Genomic DNA, 22,860 nt, shown 5'->3' on the forward strand with positions numbered 1-22,860 from the left:
AGGCTGTTGTTTGGAGCAGCCCGCAGGGCCACATACCCACCACAGCCCGGCTGATCTGCAACTTCTCTTAGAAAACAGTCCAGTTTTCTCTTGAAGATGTCCACGGTTGTTCCGGCAATATTTCTTATAGTTGCTGGGAGGACGTTGAACAACTGTGGACCTCTGATGTTTATACAGTGCTCTCTGATTGTGCCTATGGCACTTCTGCTCTTCACTGGTTCAATCTTGCATTTTCTTCCATATCGTTCTCTCCAGTACGTTGTTATTTTACTGTGTAGATTTGGGACCTGGCCCTCCAGTATTTTCCATGTGTATATTATTTGGTATCTCTCGTCTCCTTTCTAGAGAGTACATTTGGAGAGCTTTGAGACGTGCGTGCCCGGGAGGCATTCGGCCGTGCGCTCGCCATGGTGACCGCTGGGTAACTGGGGCCTCCCACATGTTGGTAGCATGAGCTGGATTTTTTTTACAAAATGGAGGCTGTTTACTATAGCAAATAGGCAGCGTATGGGGGCCCCCCTCTACCCCGCTGGCCATTCAAATCTTGCGCGGTACTCCATCACGTCATATGACGTGATGCCCAATTTATAGCAAGTTACTCAACACGTCATATGACGTGTTGCGCAGTTTAAGGGGTACTATATCATGCATTAGCCTCATAGCTTTAGGAAGCCTCTGAGGCTCATCCAGAAAATGGAGTTTCATTACATTCAATGCTGTTTTCTGGGGGGAACCCTTATGGCTCCCTGGAGCTATCCAGACTGATATGGATACCCTAACTATTTTGCATCAGTCAATGTGGGTGGAGTTCTAGGCCTACCGGAGACCACAAGCCAGAACCTGGCCCCCCTCACAGAGGCACGAGGAGCAATGGCCCATAGAAGTGCACATGTGATTTGGAGCATTTTATGTTTGCCATCGACCGGGACAGGCACCCAGAAAGGTAACCTCCATATAACAAACCCCTATTCTGGTTAAAACAATGAAAATCGCCAACGAGTGGACAGAACTCCCTAAAAGAAAAATGAGCAAACAAGCATGACGTCACACGAGCCACGCCACATGTCTGCGCAGCTTTCCCCGTCCCTGGGAGGAGGAAGGGGAAGCCCCAGACCCTTGCGCCGGCGATCCACACCTCAGTTCCTTCGCTGATGGGATCGTACACAGTTGTGTGGCTCCAGCTCCGGTCTTCTTTAGTGCTGTCATTGTTTTCAGTGCTGCTCTTTTGGTAGTCATGCGAGCTGGGAGTATTATTCTCAGGTACTCAGGCTGCATGTCGCCCTCATGAGTGGACATGTCCCATGAGTTCAGCTTTTAGCAGTTTGCTTGGTAGTTTTGGGTTCTGGTTAGCAGTACCCTGCCTGGGATAACCCTTAGCAGACCCAGTCTAAGGGCCCTGGAAAACCCCGCAGGAACAATCAGGTCCAATGGACGAGATCCCTGCATCCCCCCTCGCTTTGTGTGAGTTTGTGGGTTGCTCTGTCCCCTTGTCTCAGGGCGACACTCCTTGTTTTTGCCTCCATCATGCTGCCTGTTGGGTCAGTGACACATTCGACCCTGAGTCCTGCAAGCGTGTTGCTTGTTTGTGGCTCCATTCACCCAATCTGTTGATGACATTCCTTGGGTGCAGGCAGCTTGCGTGTTGCTGGGTAGGTTGTTGCATCACGTTGATTTGGTTGCTTCCCCGGATGCCCCGAGGCTGCCCCGTTTTGCTTCTCAGGACCCAGGCTTGTGGGTTTTGGTCACGTCGGCCTTGTTTCTGTCCGTGCCCCCTCGTTCCTTCCCTGCTGTGGTTCCTTCAGTCTCCCTTCCCCCCTGCTTTTGGCTCTTAGGCATCTGAGGGCTTCTGGGTCGGGGCAGGGTTTCGAGGTTTGAGACTTGGGCAGTTTCGGGGGTTGCCTCGTCCGGGGTTGCGTCAGAGGCGTTCGAGTCTATTCCTCCAGCCGTAGGTCAGGGGTCTGACCAGTGGGCCCGCTCTCTTCCTGCCCTTTTGGCCACCCCGGCTTTTTCTTGTGAGGATGGGGCTTTGGAGGACAACTCGTCCCTGGGGCCTGACGTGGTGGTTCCCGGGGTTGGGGAGGGGCTGACTTTGGGGCCTTGGGCCCTGTTGGACTCCGCCTGGGTTTTCCAACCTTCCGAGCGGGACTTACTGTTACAAGGAGTGGGGTTTTCCTTTCCCCCCTCTGCGTATGAGTTGACTTTGGGTGTTGGCCCCTTCCCAGTTGTGGTTCTGTGGGGCGTTTTCTTCACTAACCACCTTTCTTCTCTAGGGCCTGTGTTCTGTATCATGCTGTGTTCGTTTTCTGTTGTCTTGGGTCCTGCATGACTCTGGGTCTTGGATGCTTTAGGGTGCATCTGTACCTCTGTGGTTTTTCAAAACGGAAATTTCATGGCAAACATTTTTAAACTAACCCCAAGTCGATCGGATAAAAAATTGATTTTATAGAAATATTTTTTTCGTGACTCGTGAGTGAGTTTGTTACGTGGACTCGAGAAAAATTGGTAACGCTCTCGAGCACTGCGAGCGCTCGAAAGTCTTAAGATCTTCATGCAATAACCTTGCCTTTTCACAAATTATGGCCTCTGAAATGCTATTACAGTACAACCTCGATTCAACGAATCTCCGGCTAGTTCGCACACATTTCAGGCCGGATTTACTCACCCGGTTCGACGAACAATGGTTCGCCGAGGCAGGGGATGTTCGGATTTGCTTACAACGTCGAGACAGAGTTCACAGACTGGTGGAAAACTTTCACATTCTATCACAGATTACAATTATTAATTCCTTCATATGACAAGTTTGATCACACAAGTGGATCACACAAGTGGACCACACATGTGGTCCACAAGCGGTCCACAAGCGGTCCACAAGCTTACGATGTTGGGACAGAGTTCACAGTGGTAGAAAACTTTACCATACCATCACAGATTACAATTAATAATTCTTTCATATGACAAGTTGGATCACACAAATGGACCACACATATGGACCACACAAGTGGACCACACAAGTGGACCACAAGTGGTCCACAAGCTTACGATGTTGGGACAGAGTTCACAGAGTGGTGGAAAACTGTTTCATTCTATCACAGATTACAATTAATAATTCCTTCATAAGACAAGTTGGATCACACAAGTGGACTACACAACAAGTGAATCATATGAACCAAACACCAGCCAGAATGGTCCACACAAGTGAACGACTGAGTTTCAATGATTTTTGTTCACCGATTTGTGGCACATGTATCTTTGTAAATTAATTTAAAGGTTGAAGCGTGAATAGCTAGCTAATATGTTGAAATCTTCTTATATACATTTTCTGTGATGAAACAAGACGAGTGAGGGTTGACAGATAAGGGAATACTGTACAGTAAATCTCACTTTACAGTGAGCTTTCACTCACTTTCGTCTGTGTTGTCATAATTCAGTGACCCATGGCTTTGAACGTTTCACATAAATAAATCATTTCTAAAACTGGTGTTTTTATAACTCTTTATTATCTTAATTAAACTAAACTAAATAAAACCAAAAATATACTGTAATAAGATAGATATCTCCTATTTGAGAAATTATTCACGTTATTGGCAGCACAACTCAAGCACGAGTGGACAGGTCTAATCCCTGTCTATACAACACCATGCTTGTTGTGTTCGATTTCGTCGCCACAGTTCAGCGATCTACGGCTTCGAAATAATAAAATTAATAAATCAGTTCCAAAATAAGTATTTTTTATAGCTCTTATTATCGTAATAATGTTGCTAAACTAAATATATAACCCAAAAATATATAATTTGATGTAAATCGAATATTTAAGAGAAATTTATGTTACTGGATCAGGCTTAAACACCAGCCTACTGAAGGGTGTACGTATAGACTTAGTCTGCGTTCGTACAGTATGTACCCAGTGCCCTTAGCTTTGTCTGCGATTGACGTATAGTATTTATCAGCTGGTGGAAGAATAATTGTGGATTTGACCATTTTTCTGGGGGGAGCCCCGTCGGCTCCCCGGAGCTTTACCGGCTGATATGCTAATGTCAGACTTTGGCATCAGTCATGTGTATGGAGTTCTAGAGCCAACCGGGGACCACGAGCCAGAACCTGGCCCCCCTCTAGAGAGGCAAGGGAAGCAATGGCCTATAGAAACCCCCGTGTGGTTGGAAGCATTCTATGTCTGCCATCGACCGGGTCAAGCATCCAGAAAGGTAAGCATTCCAAAACAAACCCCTATTCTGGTGAAAATTGCTACCTAAGCCGAACTAGTGGATAGAACTCTTCAACAGAAAACAAGGAAACTAGTATGATGTCATACGTCACCGCGCCGCTGTCTGCGCAGCTCCCCCCTCCCCGGGAGAGGGAAGGGGGAGCCCCAGACCTCCCACGCCGGCTATCCACCCATCAGTTCTTCGGCTGATGCTATAGGCAATGGTTATGTGCTCCGGCTCCAGTGGTTGTTTCAGCACTGTACCTAGAGTGTGGTGTCTGTTTTCTAGGTGGTGCGTGAGCCGGGAGTGATTCTTCAGTACTCGGGCTGCATGCGCCTAGGGTTCCCTTCCCTAGGTGCCCTGTAAGTACTGCCCTTGGGGCTTGGGGCCACCTTCCACAAGTTCCTTGGGTCCTGCCCCTGCTTGGCCGTTTACTGCTTGGTTTTCGGCGGCTCTTTGTGTGCTCGGGTGTTCTGTCTCCCTTGTTCGCCTTAGAGTAAGGGGCAGTGTTTGCACTGGTGGGGCGCGGGGTACTGTGCAGCTTGTCTTTACCAATCATAGCGGCCGGCTCTGTTCCGCTTGGGTACGCTGTCCTCTTGCGGGGTTTTCTTTTTCTTTTTGTTTATCTACCTGGTGGGGGGTCTGCCTTCGTTCTTGCCCCTTGTGTCCCTTGTGTTCTGAGTATTTTCTGGTGGTACCCCCTGCTAGGTCCCCGTGAGTGTACACGTCCCGGGGGTTCAGCTCTTAGAAAGTTGTTTGGTAGCTTTGGGTGCCGGTTAGCAGTACCCTGCCTGGGACTACCTGAGCGCGAGTCCTCTTAAAGTAAACGCTCGGGACCCTGGGAAACCCCTGGGGGCGCGCGGGTCCGATGGATGTGACCCCAGAGCCCCCCCCTCGCTTCCAGCGAGTTTGAGGGTTGCTCTCACCTTTTGTCTCTGGGTGACTCTCTGTTTTGCCTCCGTCTGCTGCCTGTGGGGTCGGTGACACCTTCGACCCGGAGCCCTGCGAGTTTGGTTGCTCGTTGTGGCTCGGTTACCCAGTTGTGCTAACACAGCGGGTGCGGGCAGCAGGGGCGTTGCACTTGAGCCTTGGTGGTGGCAACGTTCTCGTGGTTTCCTCCCCGGGAAACAGGTGCCCCGGGGAGGAAACCCCTCCTGCCCCGTTGTAGTTCGTTTTGGGACTTGGGGGTGTTGGTTGCTTCGGTTCCATCCACGCCCCCTTGTCTTTCCCCCTGGTTCACCCTTCCTGCCTGCATCCGGTTCCTTACGGTCTGTAGGTTCGGGGCAGGGTTTTTGGTGGTGTTGAGACTCGGGCAGTCTCGGGGAATTCCTCTTCCGGGGTAGTGACGGGGGCATTTGGGCCTGTTCCTCCAGCCGTGTTGTATGAGTCTGCCAGTGGGCTCCCTTCCTTAGTGTTTTCACGGCTGCCCCGGTTTTCTGATACGGCCGGGGCTTTGGGGGAACGGCTCGGCCCCGGGGCCTGTCGTGTAGGTTCCTGGGGCTGGGGAGGGGCTGACTTGGGGGGGCCTTGGCCCCGTTAGACCCCGTGGGGGTTTTTATCCCCCTCTAGGCGGGGCTTGTGGTTACGCGGAGTGGGGTCTTTCCTCCCCACTCGCCGTACGTGCTGTTGGACGTCGGCCCCTCCCCGGGCTCGGTTCCTTGGCCTTTGAGTCGGTTGGTTCCGTCCTGTGGGTGGATGTTTCCTCCCCCCCTTTTTGGGACGGTGTTTTTGTCATGTTTTCCCGTTCGATGGGGTTCTGCGTGACTTCTGATCTCGGGTGCGCCTGCGCCTTCGTGTGCCTTCGGGACTAGTGTTGGCTTCTGTGTTCTCGAGGGTACGGGAAGGTTTTTCGCTACTTCCCGCATTATTGGAACGTCTGTCGGCTCCTCGTACTTGTCGCCCTGTTGGGCTACTTGTCGCCCTGTTGGGCTACTTGTCGCCCTGTTGGGCTACTTGTCGCCCTGTTGGGCTACTTGTCGCCCTGTTGGGCTACTTGTCGCCCTGTTGGGCTACTTGTCGCCCTGTTGGGCTACTTGTCGCCCTGTTGGGCTGCTTCTTGCCCTGTTGGGCTACTTGTCGCCCGGTTGGGCTACTTGTCGCCCGGTTGGGCTACTTGTCGCCCGGTTGGGCTCCTTTTTGGGCTCTTTGCTTCTTTGGCCGGTTTTCTTGTTCCTGCTTCCTCTTTTGGCTCCTTTTCTCGTGCAGTAGTCCTGGCTGGCGCCTTCCCGCAGGGAGGGTGTGCGGTTCGGCCAGCGTGTTATGCGCATGCGCCGTGGAGTTTGTTTTGGTCTGGGCGGTGTTTCAGTGCTGGGGTTTTGCGCCCTTTTTTGCTACAGTGCTTCGCCTCTCGTTCTTCTCCCTGGCTGCGGTATGTGCCCCTTCGCGCCGGGGGTGTCCTGGTTCCCTGTTGTGTGGAGGACACCGCGGTTTTCCCTGTGTCATGGGTGTGGACCGCCTCCTTCGCCTCTCCCTGTACTCCTGCGGGTCCGGCAGGGTCCGGCTCTGGCGTCTTCACCTGGCGGTGCTCCCAAGTTCTTCTGGGCACGGTTGATTCGTGTCAAGTTCGTGCCACCATTCGCCAGGTGAGTTTCTGCAGTCTGGCGTCTTTTGGCCGGGCGCTGGATGCGGCGGTGTTTATATGCCTGTCTTTATTTAGGTATATTTTTGTACGACTGAGACCGTTCGCACACCAGTGACTGTCCCTTATCACCCCTTCCTGTCCCCCTCCTGTGCATGTCCAACCCATGCTGGTGTCATTCAGGGGACCCTCCTTTTTTAATGTTGTGAGGTGTGGGGGTTGTAGGGTTGGTTCTGTACTCACCTGGTGAGGCTCCTGGCTGTGCTTGCAGGATTTGAGCTCTGGCTCTTGGGTCCCGCCTATCTGGTAGAACTTGCGGGATAGTACCAGTGGAGTGCAGTGGTGCTATTGGCACTTTTGCGGAACACTGTATTACCATCAGTGGTCTGTGCTTGTTACATGACCTACTTGCGAGCATAAGCCTTCTTGCTGGTTCGTCCGTGGACTTCCAGGGCGCACTGGCCTGTTTTCGTATGGCAGTTTCGGCCCGTCCTGGTTGTGGAGGTATGTGGGCCGGTGGACTGCTCCTAGCAGCTGCCTGGTGGGCCATCCTCTGGCCGGTCTGGCCTGGCCTTGGGCCGGGCTTCAGGTGTAAAAGAGCTCCCAGTACCTCATCCAGCAGGTATCGAGCGGGTTTTCTCCGCCGTCGGTCGCCTGGTGCAGGTTTCTGGGCCTGCAAGGTTTTTGTCGTGTCTCCGTTGGCCCTGTCTGGGGTCTGCCTGCTCCGTTCTCTGCCTTTGCAGAGGGGAGTTGCTATTTACATGTTGCATGTTGCAGTGGTGCCTGTTGCTGCTGCTGCTGCACGTGTGCATTGGTACCGTGTTTCACGGTGGCGTGTCCTTGTTCCTGTGTCCGGTTGTGGAGTGGCACTTTGCTGCCGTTTTGTGCCTGGGGATTGCGTGCGGTTTTTGTCCCTGCCTGATTGTCCACCCCTGGTTGTTCTCCTGGGGTTTTTTGTGCTTCTGCTCTTTCTTCCTGCCTCCTCTGCAGCAGGGATGTTCTGCGTGTGTTCTTAGGCGTTGGTCAGCCTGTGTCCTGTGATGTGCTTCTTTGTCTCGGTCTGTTGCAGTTGTTCGTGCCCCTTGGTTCGGGTCCTGTTCTGGCGGCGACCCTTCCGCCTTCTTTGGTTTTCCTAGCTTGCCCTGCCGGTTGTTGTTTTTTTTTTTTTTTGGGGGGGTTCTTGCGATGTCTCGCGTCGGACCCGTCGTTTCTGAACTCCTGGCGGGCTTGCATGCTTCGGGGAGTTTTTCTATTCGGCAGACGTTCCATCTCCTTGTGCCGCCTGGGTTTCGGTGGTCGCGCCCGAGATCTTCTCGCGGCTCCGCCTTTTTCCTGGGCTCGGGGGGGCCTTGTCGGGGCTGCTTATGTTCTGCCTTGTGGTCTCGCCTCCGGTTGGTGGTCGGGTGGCCTCGTGGTAGGTGTCCCACCTGCGTGCTTCTCTTGGCGGCAGTATGGGTATTTTGGCGGTCCTTCCTTTTCCTGTCCCTTCTTAGGTGGTTACTCTTGTTAGCTTGGTTTACTCTCGGCTTGGTTTTCTAGTGGGGGTTGGGGGCCGTCGTCTTGCCACATACTGTCGCCTCTTTTCGTGCGGCGCAGGCAGAGCCGCTTCAGCTTGCTTTCGGTCTAGGTGTTGCTTCTGCACCGTTAGTCAGCTGTCTTGTGCGTCGTTTCACCTCCGGCCTGTTCGTGCGCCGCTTGCACCATCCTGGTCTCTGGTCAGCGTGCTCTGTCTTCTCCTCGGTTGGTAGTGCCCCTTCGGTTCCGGTGTGTTTTTTCGTCGGCTCTTTCCTTTGGGCCTTTGCCTCTGGGGGTCGGTTCGCTGAGTTTTCTTGCTCCTTCGGTTTTAGCGTTTTGGTTGTTTGATGGCAGCAGTCTCCATCTTTTCTGGCGCAGGGTGGGGCTGCTGCATTCTGGAGGGGTCCAGGGTTTGTTGGTGCTTCGTTGGTCGGGCCGGGGGTGTGTCGTTTTTGTGTTCAGTGGTGGCCCTCCGCTGTTGTTTGCGTGCCACGGCGTTTGGGTCCGGAGCGCGTTTTGCGTTGATCCGGTTCTGTTCTTCCCGGTTCACGGGTGATGGTGTCCTGGGTGGTCAGCCGTGTTCTTACGGCTAAGCTGCCTGTGTTCTTCCCTCATGCCTGTGGCGTTCGTGGCTTCGCTGCTCTCGCTGCCGTCTGGGCGACGTGGCCTTGCAGTCTTTCGGGCATGGATTTTTGGTGTTCGTGCAGGGGCCTTGCTGCTTGTGGTTCTCGTGTTGATCCGGGGATTTTCGGGGCTGTGGCGCCTTGGGTTGGCGTTTGCTGCCGGTTGTCTCGCCTCCTTGGGGGGTGCGTGGTGTCCGCCTCCCGGTTTTGTCCCTTTGACCTTCCTCTGTGGGTAGTTAGCTCCGGGGAGCCGACGGGGCTCCCCCCAGAAAACCAGCGTTGAATGTAATGAAACGCCATTTTCTGGGTGAGACCCGGAGGCTCCCCGGCAACCCTCCCTCCCTCCGGTCGGCGTTTTTCGCGTGTTTTGACATCCAGCCTCAGAACTGATGGGTGGATAGCCGGCGTGGGAGGTCTGGGGCTCCCCCTTCCCCCTCCCGGGGAGGGGGGAGCTGCGCAGACAGCGGTGTGGTGACGTATGACGTCATACTAGTTTCCTTGTTTTCTGTTGAAGAGTTCTATCCACTAGTTCGGCTTTAGGTAGCAATTTTCACCAGAATAGGGGTTTGTTTTGGAATGCTTACCTTTCTGGATGCTTGACCCGGTCGATGGCAGACATAGAATGCTTCCAACCACACGGGGGTTTCTATAGGCCATTGCTCCCCTTGCCTCTCTGAGGGGGCCAGGTTCTGGCTCGTGGTCCCCGGTAGGCCCTAGAACTCCATACACATGACTGATGCCAAAGTCTGACATTAGCATATCAGCCGGTAAAGCTCCGGGGAGCCTCCGGGTCTCACCCAGAAAATGGCGTTTCATTACATTCAACGCTGGTTTTTTACTACAGCTCTTTGGTTATAAAACAAAATGTCTCAGGGGCTTACTAATAGTGCCTTATTAATGCCAAAAATGAAGCAATATTTTGCAAGAACTAGTAGCAGAAAATCAACCAGCACGAGAACAGCTGTACCCAGCAGGAGAACAGCTGTACCAAACACGAGAACAGCCGGACCCAGCAAGAGAACAGCCGTACCAAGCACGAGAACAGCCGAACCCAGCACGAGAACAGCCGTACCCAGCACGAGCACAGTTGTACCCAGCATTGGTACAACAGCCGTACCCAGCACAAGCACAGTTGTACCCAGCACAAGCACAGTTGTACCCAGCACTGGTACAACAGCAGCCAGCACCAGCTCAGAAGCAGCTGAACCCACAGCAGCAGCGAGCACCAGCAAAGCTGATGCAAACATCTAAAAACATCGTGTGCGGCGTGAACAGTTAGAACAAGTGTTAAATTTAAGTGTGTCCACAGTGTTAAAATTAAAGTTGCAGTAATTTTAGTGTACAATAGTTTTCATAAACTGTATTGTAGTACTCAACATACAGCAGAACTACTTTTAATCAACACAGTGCTAACGGAATAATGCACTGCAGTACGTATTTAATGTAGAGCATTCGCAACTTCACGAAACTTCAAGATGAACATAACTTCAACAATAAGGTAAATTTATGAATTACAGTATTTTTTAGTAGAGAAGTAATATATAGGTAGAGTATGTAATATGATAATGCATTTTTATTGTGTACAAGAAAAAAAAGACACTGACACAAACGCCTCCTGAAGGTCACCTCTTGCAACGAATCCAACGCTCCAACGAACTGGGGTTGGTCCCATATAGTATGTTGAATCGAGGTTGTACTGTACCTGCTAACTGCATGTTGTCTATCCAAATTAATAATAATTTTTCAACATCCTCAAGTGTTTGTGTTCCTTGTTTTGTGATATTATGCCTTTTGCCACTTTAGCACTCATAATGCCCTTCTTCTTAGCAAGTACGGTGCATATTGTTGACATAGGTTTGTTGTACTGCCTAGCTAGTTCAACAACCCGCATACCATTATCATGTTTATGAATGATCTCTTGTTTTTCCTCTATTGTTATCCTCACATTTGTTTTCTTAGGTTGAACTTACCACTGACTTTCTTGGGACCTATGGCATGTTATGTAATAATTACTTTTATGTTCAGAAACCAAAAAAAAGCCCCCCCCCTCAAAAAAAATGAAATTCTTTACAAAAAATTCACGCTCGATCGTCACTAGGAGGGAGACACTGGTAAACGGAAGGGTGCTTCGCCCGTGCCACTAGGAACCATGCACTCGATCGACCCATATGTGTACAGTATTAACAAACTCGCCAAGCGAGGCAAAGGCTCGTATACCGAGTCAAATTTTACAAAGTAATTAGGCTCCTAAACCGAAAGGTTCGTAAAGAGGGGCATTCATCAACTGAGGTTTCACTGTACAGTATTTGAAATTTCATTTGACTGAAGCACTATACTTCATTTAAATAACGTTCAATACTTCAATTTAACTATAATAAACTAATTGCTGCCACTCAGGTTGAATGATTAAGTTCTAACAGTAGTTTATAATAATTTCAAATATCATCTTTCAGGTCTTAACACATAGAAAATAGCCTATGTTAATTAATGTTTCTCATAATAGACACCTATGAGAAACTTAATTAATTACTTAACCTATCCCCGTTGATAGGTTAAGTAATAATTGTAAATAAGAAGCAATAAGATGCTTATCTTAACATACTAAGAAGGTTAGGTAAGGTCAGTGTTTTCTATGAAGCTTTTCAAGGTAAACTAAAATATTCACAATCAATTAGTATGTCACTCATGCACTTATTGAATAAGCCAATATTGACAGAAAGCAAGTGCGAGAACGGGTTGCAGAATTAGGCTCTGCTTATAACTCCCTGTAATAATCAAAGTGTTATATTTCCCTTTGTATTATTACCTGATAGAGAGATAAACTGTATTATCATACGTAGTCATGAATTAGAAAATATTTTAGAATACAGGTGTATGTATTCACCTGTATATAATACAGGTGAATATATACAGGTGAATATAATACAGGTGAATATATACAGGTGAATATATTCACCTGTATATAATACAGGTGAATATATCCACATAATATTACACCTGAATACAGGTATAATATTATGTGGGATTGTGTTGATAATAAGCACTGCATGATTCCAAAAAATATTGATGAAAAAATTAGATTTGAAACCAATTTTGATGTATTTTTCATTCATTCATATTAATAATTTTACCTTACATTCTGCAAGAAATCATAAAATAAAGCATAACTCACTATCCAAATTTAACCACTGTGTTGCGCCAACCGAAAAAACTCTGTCGGTGGGAAACTGCACCAACCGAGAAAAGACCTTTTGAATATTTCGTACCCATGTAAAATGCGTGTGTGATAGGTTGTGTTTGAAATGGACTCTTGGGACTTCTAGTGAGAGGCAGCCATCTTGGAAAAAATTCCTAGAATTCCTTAGGGCTGCTGGCTGGCTTAGTACCGAGTGAGCAACCATGGGTAGCGCACACGCCCCTGGCTCCCATAAACATCTCCCTTGGCTCCCGTAAACATCTGTCCGATGCGGTGTTGAAAGATCGCTTTCTATCGGTGAAATTCAGACCGTATTGTTTGAAGAACATAAGGGTCTGAATCATCAGATGCAAGTGATACAGCACCGATGAGGACGATATAGCGAGTGTATCCAGTTGTAGCTCTGAGCACCACCTTTGCCAATCTCCAATTTTTATAGGTGATACATAGATACATAGAATCATTTTTCTGGGTTCAATGATGATATATCTGATACAGGTAGCCTAGATGAACAGTGTTAGTGACTTCCATGGTGGTGTTTTCCATATATATTTTCAAGAACAACTGAATCTTTTCCAGAATGGCTGACTCTCTTTCTGATTGACTGAATCTCTTCCTGATTGACTGAATCTCTTCCAGAATGACTGAATCTCTTCCAGTGTGGGACCTTACAAAGTGATCTTTTCAAGACTACCTTACAAATTGATCTTTTCCTATAATCTTTTCAAGACTACCTTATGCTTTACAAGCTTGGCTACATACCACCTACAGGTACTAAAGCCAAGGGTGTACGTGAATGCATTATTTGCAAGCACACAGAACGAAGAAACAGGAAGTGAAAATCTATCTGTACCTGGTGCAATGAGAGCGAAGTTGCACTGTGTACCATGGACCTCTCTGTTGATTATCACTCACTTCCGAAGTACTGAGTGTGTAATACAGTGTGTTACTGTGTAAATAGTGTGTGAAACTGTGCATATTATAATTTTAGTGAATTTTTAACAAGTAATTTTGTGACAATAAACAACTATTGTGGACACATTACTGACACATGTATCACAGTTCCATGGAACATTATGAACGTTCTAATGTATACATATTGTAAAGGACACAAATATGCATCATATACGATAAAAAAAATAAATAAAACCGCATTGGAAATACATAGAACAAATAATGTTTGTTCTATGTATTGAATAATGCACTGATACAATGAGTGCATTTGGAGCTGACATGGTGCACAATTGTTCCTTGATTGGGCAGATATGTCCAACAAAGTCACAGAATGTACACTTCAGCTTCATGACAAATCAAAACAATGTGCCGTGAATCTGTGACATCACAGGGTAGAAGGCACTAGAGTGGTAGACCAAGTGGCTGTCTGTACAAAATATATCTTAAATTAAATTAAATTTAAATTAATTAACCCTTAAACTGCGCAATGCACCTGCAGGCCCTCCTCTGGTTTGTGCAATGCGCCTCCGGGTATTTGTATTTTTCACTTTCCATTCAAAACTTCCGCGGCTACATGGGGTTCACATCAGCTTCCTCAGGGCTCTTGTAAACAGACGCCATCTTTAAAAAAAATCGTGGGCCACATTCCCCGGTGAGAGCCTCAGTACTGAGTGAGCAACCAAGGCTGGCGCAGACATCATGACCTCACAGCACTGCTGTTCAGCTTGTGACCACAGCATCGTCTAATAATGTCAAAATATATATATAACTTGTATTATTTAGCCATGATAGTATTACAGAAGAGCCTGAGTGTGATAATGACTGTGTACAATGTTCCAGTATCAGTGATTCAATGCTGTTCACGATGTTCACAGCGGTAGCCACAGCACCACAGCATTATTTTGTCCAACTAGGAATCTTCAAACGACTTCCTAGGTTCCTTTACAGATTAAACTTGTGGTCACTAATCCATTTACAGGATTTAGTGATCAGTATTGTGATAACAGCAGGATTGTGTTGATAATAAGCACAGTGCGTAGTATTGTGGGAGGAGGAATTGTAGTGAGGGAGGGACGGAGGGAGAGAATCGAGGTAGCCTCACTGCGTGTGTGTGGCAGCCACTCTTGTTTTGCTCACTATACTAGCTTAGTGGTTCGCTATGGTGAACACATTTGTATATGGGTATATACAATGTGTGTATATATTGTAATAATAGCAACAGGAGTATGTTGGGAGGAGCTATTTTGGCGAGGGAGGTGACATAATCGTAGTGTCGTCTGCTGGATGTTGTGTGATTTCTCATGCAGTGTATGGTGGCCACTGTAAAGTTTGGACACAGTACTGACTTACTTGCATAGTTCTGGTGAATAAAACATGTAGATAGGTATACATAACGTGTGTAAATAGTGTAATAAAAAGAATAACAGTGTGGTGGGAGGAACAATGTTGACGAGTAAGATGTTGGAGGAGTGAGGGAGACACTGGATGTTGGAGGAGTGAGGGTGTGGCAGCTGATACTCGCAGAGTTCTGAGTGTGTTGATGGTGAATGTATATAGTGTGTGATAGTGTATAGTGTGTAAATAGATTGTATATACAATGGGGCCTCGACTTACGATGCTAATCTGTTCCCAGAGACGGATCGTAAGTCGAAATATCGTAAGTCGAAGCGATTTTTCCCATAAGAAGTAAAGGGAATTGAATTAATCCATTCCCCACCCTCCAAAATAATAACATACAAATACATTTTATACTGAATACAATGTTTTCTGGGGGGAGCCCTGTCGGCTCCCCGGAGCTATCCCAGGCTGATATGCTAATGTCAGACTTTGGCATCAGTCGTGTGTATGGAGTTCTTAGGCCTACCGGGGACCACGGCCAGAACCGGGCCCCCTCAGAGAGGCAAGGGGAGCAATGGCCTATAGAAGCCCCCGTGTAGTTGGAAGCATTCTATGTCTGCCATCGACCGGAACAGGCACCCAGAAAGGTAAGCGCCCCAAAACAAACCCCTATTCTGGTTAAAATTGCTACCTAATACCGAACTAGTGGATAGAACTCCCCAACCGAAAACAAGCAAATTAGTGTGACGTCACACACTGCCGCGCCGCTGTCTGCGCAGCTCCCCCCTCCCCGGGAGGGGGAAGGGGGAGCCCCAGACCCCCCGCGCCGGCTACCCACACCTCAGTTCTTGAGGCTGATGCTATAGGCGATGGTCGTGTGCTCTGGCTCCGGTGTCGCTACTGCACTGTGCTTTGAGTGTGGTGTTAGTTTTGTGGGTGCGAGAGCCAGGAGTTATCTTCAGTACTCGGGCTGCATGCGCCTAGGGCTGCCTTCCCTAGGTGCCCTGTAAGTACTGCCCTTGGGGCTTGGGGCCGCCTTCCACAGGCTCCTCGGGGTCTGCCTCTGCTGGTCCGTTTTACCTTTCGGTTTTTTGGCCGCCTGTTGGGCTCTTGGGTGTTCTGTTCTCCCTTGTTACCGGCAGGTAAGAGGCAGTTTGCACTGGTAGGGGCGCAGGGTGCTGCTCAGCTTGTATTTCCCGACATCGCGGCCGGCTCTGTTCCTTGGGGTTCGCTGTCCTCTTGCGGGGTTTTGTTTTTCTTTTTGTTTTTGCCTGGTGGGGGGTTCTGTCATTTTATTCAGTTTGTTTTTGCCCTTCCACTGTTCTCCTCGGTGGCGCCCCCTGCTAGGTCCCCGTGAGTGTACACGTCCCTGGGGTTCAGCTTTAGAAGTTTGCTTGGTAGTTTTGGGCGCCGGTTTGCAGCACCCTGCCTGGGACTACCTGAGCGCGAGTCCTCTTAAAGTAAACGCTCAGGACCCTGGGAATCCCCTAGGGGGCGCGTGGTTCCGATGAATGTGACCCCGGAGTCCCCACTCGCTGTGTGCGAGTTTGAGGGTTGCTCGGTCCCCTTGTCTCAGGGTGACCCTCATTGTTTTTGCCTCTGCCACGCTGCCTGTTGGGTCGGTGATACTTTCGACCCTGAGTCCTGTGAGTGTTGCTGCTTGCTTGTGACTCAATTTACCCAATCCTCTGATGATTCTATTCGGATACAGGCGGCACGTGTGTTGCAGTCTAGGTTTCGTCTGTTGCAACGCGCTCGGTTGGTTGCTTCCCCGGATGCCCCGGGGCTGCCCCGCTTTGCTTTTCGAGACCCGGACTTGGGGGTGGGGGTCGCTTCGATCCTGGTTCAGTCCGCACCTCCTCGTCCTTCCCCTTCTGTTCGTTCTGGTCCCCCGCCCCTGCTTCCGGCCCCGAAGCGTCTGAGGGTTTCGGGGTCGGAGCAGGGGTTACTTGATCTCGAGACTCGGGCAGCTTCGGGGGTTGCCCCTTCCGGGGGGGCGGCAGAGGCATTCGAGTCTTGTCTCCCGGCCGAAGCTTCAGGGTCTGACCAGTGGGCCCCCCTTCCTCCAGCTTTTCCGGCTGCTCCGTCCATGTCTTGTGGGGTCGGGGCTTGGGGAGAGGACTCGGCCTCGGGTCCTGTGGTGACGGACCTCGAGGCTGGGGAGGGGCTGACTTGGGGGCCTTGGGCCCCGCTAGACCCCGTCTGGGTTTTTCTTCCCACTGAGCGGGGCTTATTGTTACAAGGAGTGGGGTTTTCTTTCCCCCCCTCTGCGTACGAGTTGGATTTGGTGTCGGCCCCTCCCCGGGTACGGTTCCGTGTTCCCCCGGGTACGTCGGTTCCGTCCTTCCGGAGGTTTTCGGCTTATCGCATCCAACCTGGTGTGGTGCGAGCGGCCTTTGCAGCTTACCTCCTGCGTGACCCGGATTATGCCTCGGAAATGGATCCGTCCACGTTCAGGTTTGGGACTTCGTTCCCTTTCTGGCTCCGTTACGAGGTTCCGGAGTCGTCCTGGCTAGCAGACTGCCCCTTGTTTGGTCTGGATTCCTGGCATTCCTTCTGTCGTTCCCGCACGCTGGAGTGGCGGGAAGCTTCCACGGTGCTTCAGGTTTTCCTGGGGGGTGAACTTGAGTACCTGAATGAGTGCTTGTTTGCCCCTGCCCTTCCCCGCGATGTGGGCGTTATTCAGCTCCATGTGCAGGTTCCCTCCCTTTCGGCGGCGCTCGTGGCGGAGGACTTGCGCGCTCGGGGCCTTTTGTGTTCGGCCTTGCGCGCTCGGGGCCTTTTGTGTTCGGCCTTGCGCGCTCGGGGCCTTTTGTGTTCGGCCTTGCGGTTCTTTTCCCTCCTGGAGCTGTCTTCGGATTGGCTCGTGGAGGATGTGGGGACGCTTGGGTCCGTCCCGGGGTCCGGCACCTTGTCCTCGGCTGCGCGTTCGTCGGCTGCCTTGTTGAAGCTGTTCACGCCGATTTTGCGGGATGCGGTTTCCCTGTTCTATGCTTCCCGTCTCGCGTGTCGGCAGGCGGTGCTGGGTTCCTCCGTGGAAACTGCTTGGGCTCTGGCTCTTAGGCGTTCTTCACCTTTTTGTCCTCTCCTGTTTGGGGAGTCGGCCGTGGCGCAGTTTATTCAGGCTGCGTCGGCGGCTTGTCGTCCGATGTCGGACTTGTTGGTTTTCCGGGGGTCCCGGGGTGGGTCTTCCCGGAAAGGTCGTGCCAGGGCTCGGGGTTCCTCTCGTCGTGGTAGGCCTCTGGTGTCAGGTTTGGGGTTGGCTCCTCCTGCGGACCCTCCCTCGTCTGGTCGGCGCGGTGTTCGCGCTGTGCGGGGTTCTGGGTCTCGTAAGGGTCGCCGGCCCTTTCGCGGTTTGCCCCTTTGACGGGGCGATGGGGGGGCGGCTTGCGCTGTTCGCCCGCGCCTGGTCCCACGATTCGTGGGCCTTTCGGGTCGTGTCTCGCGGCCTGCGGTGGCGTTGGGTGGCCCCTCCCCCCTTTGGGGGGTCGGGGCTGGCGGGGCAGGCTTCTTCCCCTGCGCTCTGTCGAGTCGTCTTGGAGTGGGTACGCTTGGGCGTCGTCGAAACGACGTCGTCCCTCAGATGGGTTTCCCGTCTGTTTCCGGTTCCGAAACGGGACTGCGCGGACCTGCGGTTCATTCTGGACTTGTCCCGTCTGAACCCCTGGGTTCATTGCCCCTCCTTTCGGATGACTACGCTGTCTCAGGTTCGGCTCCTCTTGGAGCCGGGTGCTTGGATGGTGTCCCTGGACCTCCGGGACGCTTATTGGCATGTCCCGATTCATCCGCGGTTCAGGGACTGGCTCGGTTTTGTAGTGGGGCGTCTGAGTTACCGCTTTCGTTGTCTCCCGTTCGGGTTGAACCTGGCACCTCGCGTGTTCACACGCCTTACACGGGTTGTGGTGGCTCGTTTGCGTCTCCTAGGTGTTCGGGTGTTGGCCTACCTCAACGACTGGCTGGTTTGGGCTCCCAGCCAGTTAGCTTGCTTGCTAGCCAGGGATTTGGTTCTTTCCCAGCTCGCCGGGTTCGGGTTCTTGGTGAACTGGGGGAAGTCCCATCTGGTTCCCTCTCAGGTTCGGACTTGGCTGGGTCTCGTGTGGGACTGTCGGACCGCCTCCTTGTCTCTCCCTCCGGAGTCTCTCCTGCGGCTGCGGTCCCGCCTTCGTCTGTTTCTGGAGGGCCCTCGGGTCACCCGGCGGTTGCTCGAGGGGCTGTGCGGGAGCCTGAACTTCGCGATGGTGGTCTACCCGCCGGGTCGGGTTTGGCTTCGACGGCTGTTCTGGTTCCTTCGGGGTTCCCCTTTCCGCCTCTCTCGCGATCGCAGAGTTCGACCCCCGGGGGACTTGCGTCGGTTGCTGCGTCACCGGCTTCCTCTTCGGGTTTTTCGGGGTTCAGTGCCTTGGCGCCTACCCGAGCCCTCGCTCGATGTGTACACGGATGCGTCGTCTCTCGGCTGGGGTTTTGTGACCAGTGCTCACCAGGCCGGCCAGGGGCGTTGGGATCCGTCCTTCCGTCGAGCTCACAGTACGGTGCGGGAGTTCGCGGCAGTGTGGTTTGCTCTGGGGAGGATTCGGGTGGCCCGCGGATCGACGATTAGGCTCCATTCGGACTGTTCTTCGGTGGTTCATTGCCTGAACCGCGGGGGTTCGATGCGGTCCTTGTCTCTTTGGGGTTGGTCGCTTCGGGTGACTCGTCTGCCGAGTTCTCGGGGTTTGGCTCTCCTGGCGGTTCACGTACGGAGTGTGTCCAACGTCTTGGCCGACGCCCTGTCTCGCTTCGTTCCCCTCTCCACGGAGTGGACGGTCGACGACGAGTCCTTCCGTTGGCTTTGCCTGACGTTCGGGCGCCCCGAGGTGGACCTCTTCGCGTCGGCGTGGTCGCGGCGTCTTCCCGTTTATGCGGCGCCCTTCCCCGATTGCGAGGCCGTCGGGGTCGATGCCTTTTGGCTCGACTGGTCGAGGTGGGGGTTCCTGTACCTCTTTCCCCCGGTTCGGCTGTTGCTCCAGGTCCTGACTCGCTTCGAGACTTACCGGGGAAGAGTTGTCCTTCTGGCCCCTTGGTGGCCGGCCCAGCCTTGGTTTCAGGCGCTGGTTGCTCGGTGTCCGAACCCGAGGGTTTTCCCGCGGCTCCGCCTCTTTCAGCAGATCCGGCCGGTACGTCACGTAGCTGGTTCGATCTTCTCCTCGAGTCTTCGCGTATGGCTTTTTTGACTCGAGTCTATCATCATCTCTATGGTGATCAGGTGGCCTCCTTGTTGGTGTCCCACCTGAGGGCTTCTTCTCGGCGGCAGTATGAAGTTTCCTGGCGGTCCTTCCGTTTCTTTTTGCGTCTTCGTCGTGTTAGCTCCTTGTCTGTTCGGGTGGTCTTGTCCTTCCTCTCGTGGTTGTTTCAGGACCGTCATCTTATGCCTAACACTGTCGCTTCGTATCGTGCGGCGCTGGCGGAGCCGCTTCAGCTTGCTTTTGGTATCGATGTTACGTCTGCGCCGTTTCGCAAGCTGTCTCGTGCATTGTTTCACCTCCGGCCTGCTCATGCGTCGCCTGAGCCGTCCTGGTCTTTGGACAGAGTGCTCGCTTTCCTTTCATCTCCTCGTTTCGTTGTGGCCCCTTTGGTCCAGGATTGTTTTTCCAAGGCACTTTTCTTGTTGGCTTTGGCCTCTGGGGGTCGGGTAGGGGAGCTTCATGCTCTCCTCCGGCGCAGGGGTTTCTGCTCTTTTGGTCGTGGTGATAGTTTTGATCGTTTGCAGCCGTCTCCTTCTTTTCTGGCGAAGAATGAGACTGCTGCGTTCCGGAGGGGTCCATGGGTGGTTGATGCTTGGTTGGTCAGGCCGGGGGTGCATCATGTTTTGTGTCCGGTTGCGGCGCTTCGCCGTTATTTGCGCACCACAGCTTCTGTGTCCGGGGACACGCTGTGGGTTGATCCGGTTTCCCTTCTTCCCTGTTCGCGGGTTCGGGTCTCTCAGGTCGTCCGCAGGGTTATTAGGTCTAGCCAGCCTGCGGTCTATCCCCGTGCCCATGACGTTCGTAAGTTCGCGGCTCTTGCTGCCGTCTTTGGGAATATGTCTTGGTCTGATATTCGGGCGCGGGGATTTTGGCGGTCGAACAGGGTCCTGGCTGCTCGTTACCTTGTGAATGTCCCTGGCCCTCGTCGGGCCTGTGTTGCTTTGGGTCGGCGGTTGCAGCCAGTTGTCTCGGCTTCGAGTTGAGGGGTGAGCGACGACCGCCTCCCGGGTAAGTCCCTCTTTTTCTGTCTGTGGGTAGTTAGCTCCGGGGAGCCGACGGGGCTCCCCCCAGAAAACCAGCGTTGAATGTAATGAAACGCCATTTTCTGGGTGAGTCCCGGAGGCTCCCCGGCATCCCTCCCTCCCTCCGGTCGGCGGTTTTTCGCGTTTTTGACATCCAGCCTCAAGAACTGAGGTGTGGGTAGCCGGCGCGGGGGGTCTGGGGCTCCCCCTTCCCCCTCCCGGGGAGGGGGGAGCTGCGCAGACAGCGGCGCGGCAGTGTGTGACGTCACACTAATTTGCTTGTTTTCGGTTGGGGAGTTCTATCCACTAGTTCGGTATTAGGTAGCAATTTTAACCAGAATAGGGGTTTGTTTTGGGGTGCTTACCTTTCTGGGTGCCTGTTCCGGTCGATGGCAGACATAGAATGCTTCCAACTACACGGGGGCTTCTATAGGCCATTGCTCCCCTTGCCTCTCTGAGGGGGCCCGGTTCTGGCCGTGGTCCCCGGTAGGCCTAAGAACTCCATACACACGACTGATGCCAAAGTCTGACATTAGCATATCAGCCTGGGATAGCTCCGGGGAGCCTCCGGGACTCACCCAGAAAATGGCGTTTCATTACATTCAACGCTGGTTTTTTCTAACTACAATACAGTACCAAAGTTTCTCTTTCCTTTATGGAGGGCTCTTGATGGCGTATGGAAGATGGTGATGAGGGGGGGAGGAGGAGAGTGGTTACTGTTTGGAAGGGGAGTCCCCTTCCATTATCACATCAGGCAGTGATGTTTTCTCTGGGGTACTCTCTCTCCTACATTTTGCCTGAACACCACTAGGACCTGGTTGTGGTTCAGTGCTTGTTTGTCTCACTACAAATTTGTCAAGAGACATTTGTTTTTCCCTTCTTTTTAACATTTGTCTGTAATGATGCATCACAGTGTCATTGAATAGGTTAAGACAATGACCTACTGTAGCTTGATTTGGGTGAGTCGTTTCAGCAAAGGTTTGTAATTCTTCCCATGCTGCACACATTTTCTTAATTGTTGAGGAAGAGACATTCTGTACTCTTGTTTCTGCTCTATGGTCATCCTTACATGGGTTTTCGTATGTTGAGCCTTACCACTGACTTTCCTGGGACTCATGGCGTGATATATAATAATTACTTTAATGTTCAAAATGCAAAAAATCACCACAGAAGCAGAATTTCTTATAGGCGCGATCGTCACTAAGCGGGCAGCTGTGGTAAACTGAGGCAAGTCGCCCGCGTGACCAGGAACCACGCGCTCGGTCGACCCGAACATGTACCAACAAATATCGGAAGTCGACGACACCATCGGATGTCGAGTCGCATTTTTTTATGAAATTTACATCGTAACTTGAAATTATCGTAAGTAGGGGCAATCGTATGTCGAGGTGCCACTGTATACATAAATTAGCATGATGCATGGGAAATATGTGTAACGTATGTGTTCATATGTGTCATGCACGTAACAGATTGTCTTCGGACAGTACTGATGTTCTACTGCCATAATACAGTGTACATGTTCATTATACATAGGATTGGCATGAAAAACAAATAAGATGTATTTGGAACTGTGCGCAAAAAATGAACAAAAATATATTCCTGGCAACTCGCTCATCCTGCCCCGGGCGCCCTACCGGCCCTGGGGATGTACGCCGCAAGCAACAAGGGAATGATGACGTCACGCACGAACTTACAGACCCCATAGCAGCCAAAGTATGTACAATTTCGACCTTCTGTTACTATACCCATACTCAGGGTAGGGTTTTTGGCACTTTCAAAACAAAAAAGAATTTTTTCCAGAGGATTTATTTCCTGCGCACTGGCGGGGGGGGGGGGGTCATATTTGGAAGCCAAACAGTTGAGAGGTTAAATCAAAATGAAATTAAATTAAATAAAAAAAATTATTCAGGAAAGTACATACATCTTCTTGAGGTTATCTTGAGATGATTTCGGGCTTTAGTGTCCCCGCGGCCCGGTCCTAGACCAGGCCTCCACCCCCAGGAAGCAGCTCGTGACAGCTGACTAACTCCCAGGTACCTATTTACTGCTAGGTAACAGGGGCATTCAGGGTGAAAGAAACTTTGCCCATTTGTTTCTGCCTCGTGCGGGAATCGAACCCGTGCCACAGAATTATGAGTCCTGCGCGCTATCCACTAGGCTACGAGGCCCCCCAAATACATAGTTGATTTACAAACATAATGTTTGATTTA

At 51.4% G+C, this 22,860-nt stretch overlaps 1 protein-coding gene across 1 annotated transcript in view; it reads left to right on the forward strand.

The window, feature by feature from the left end:
• Window positions 1–22,860, forward strand: part of TBC1D5 (TBC1 domain family member 5) — a gene marked incomplete in the record, with an annotated part of 601,299 nt that overhangs the window by 11,383 nt on the left and 567,056 nt on the right.

Source organism: Procambarus clarkii, chromosome 11 (assembly GCF_040958095.1).
Source record: "Procambarus clarkii isolate CNS0578487 chromosome 11, FALCON_Pclarkii_2.0, whole genome shotgun sequence".
In the NCBI taxonomy this organism is placed as follows: Eukaryota; Metazoa; Arthropoda; class Malacostraca; order Decapoda; family Cambaridae; genus Procambarus; species Procambarus clarkii.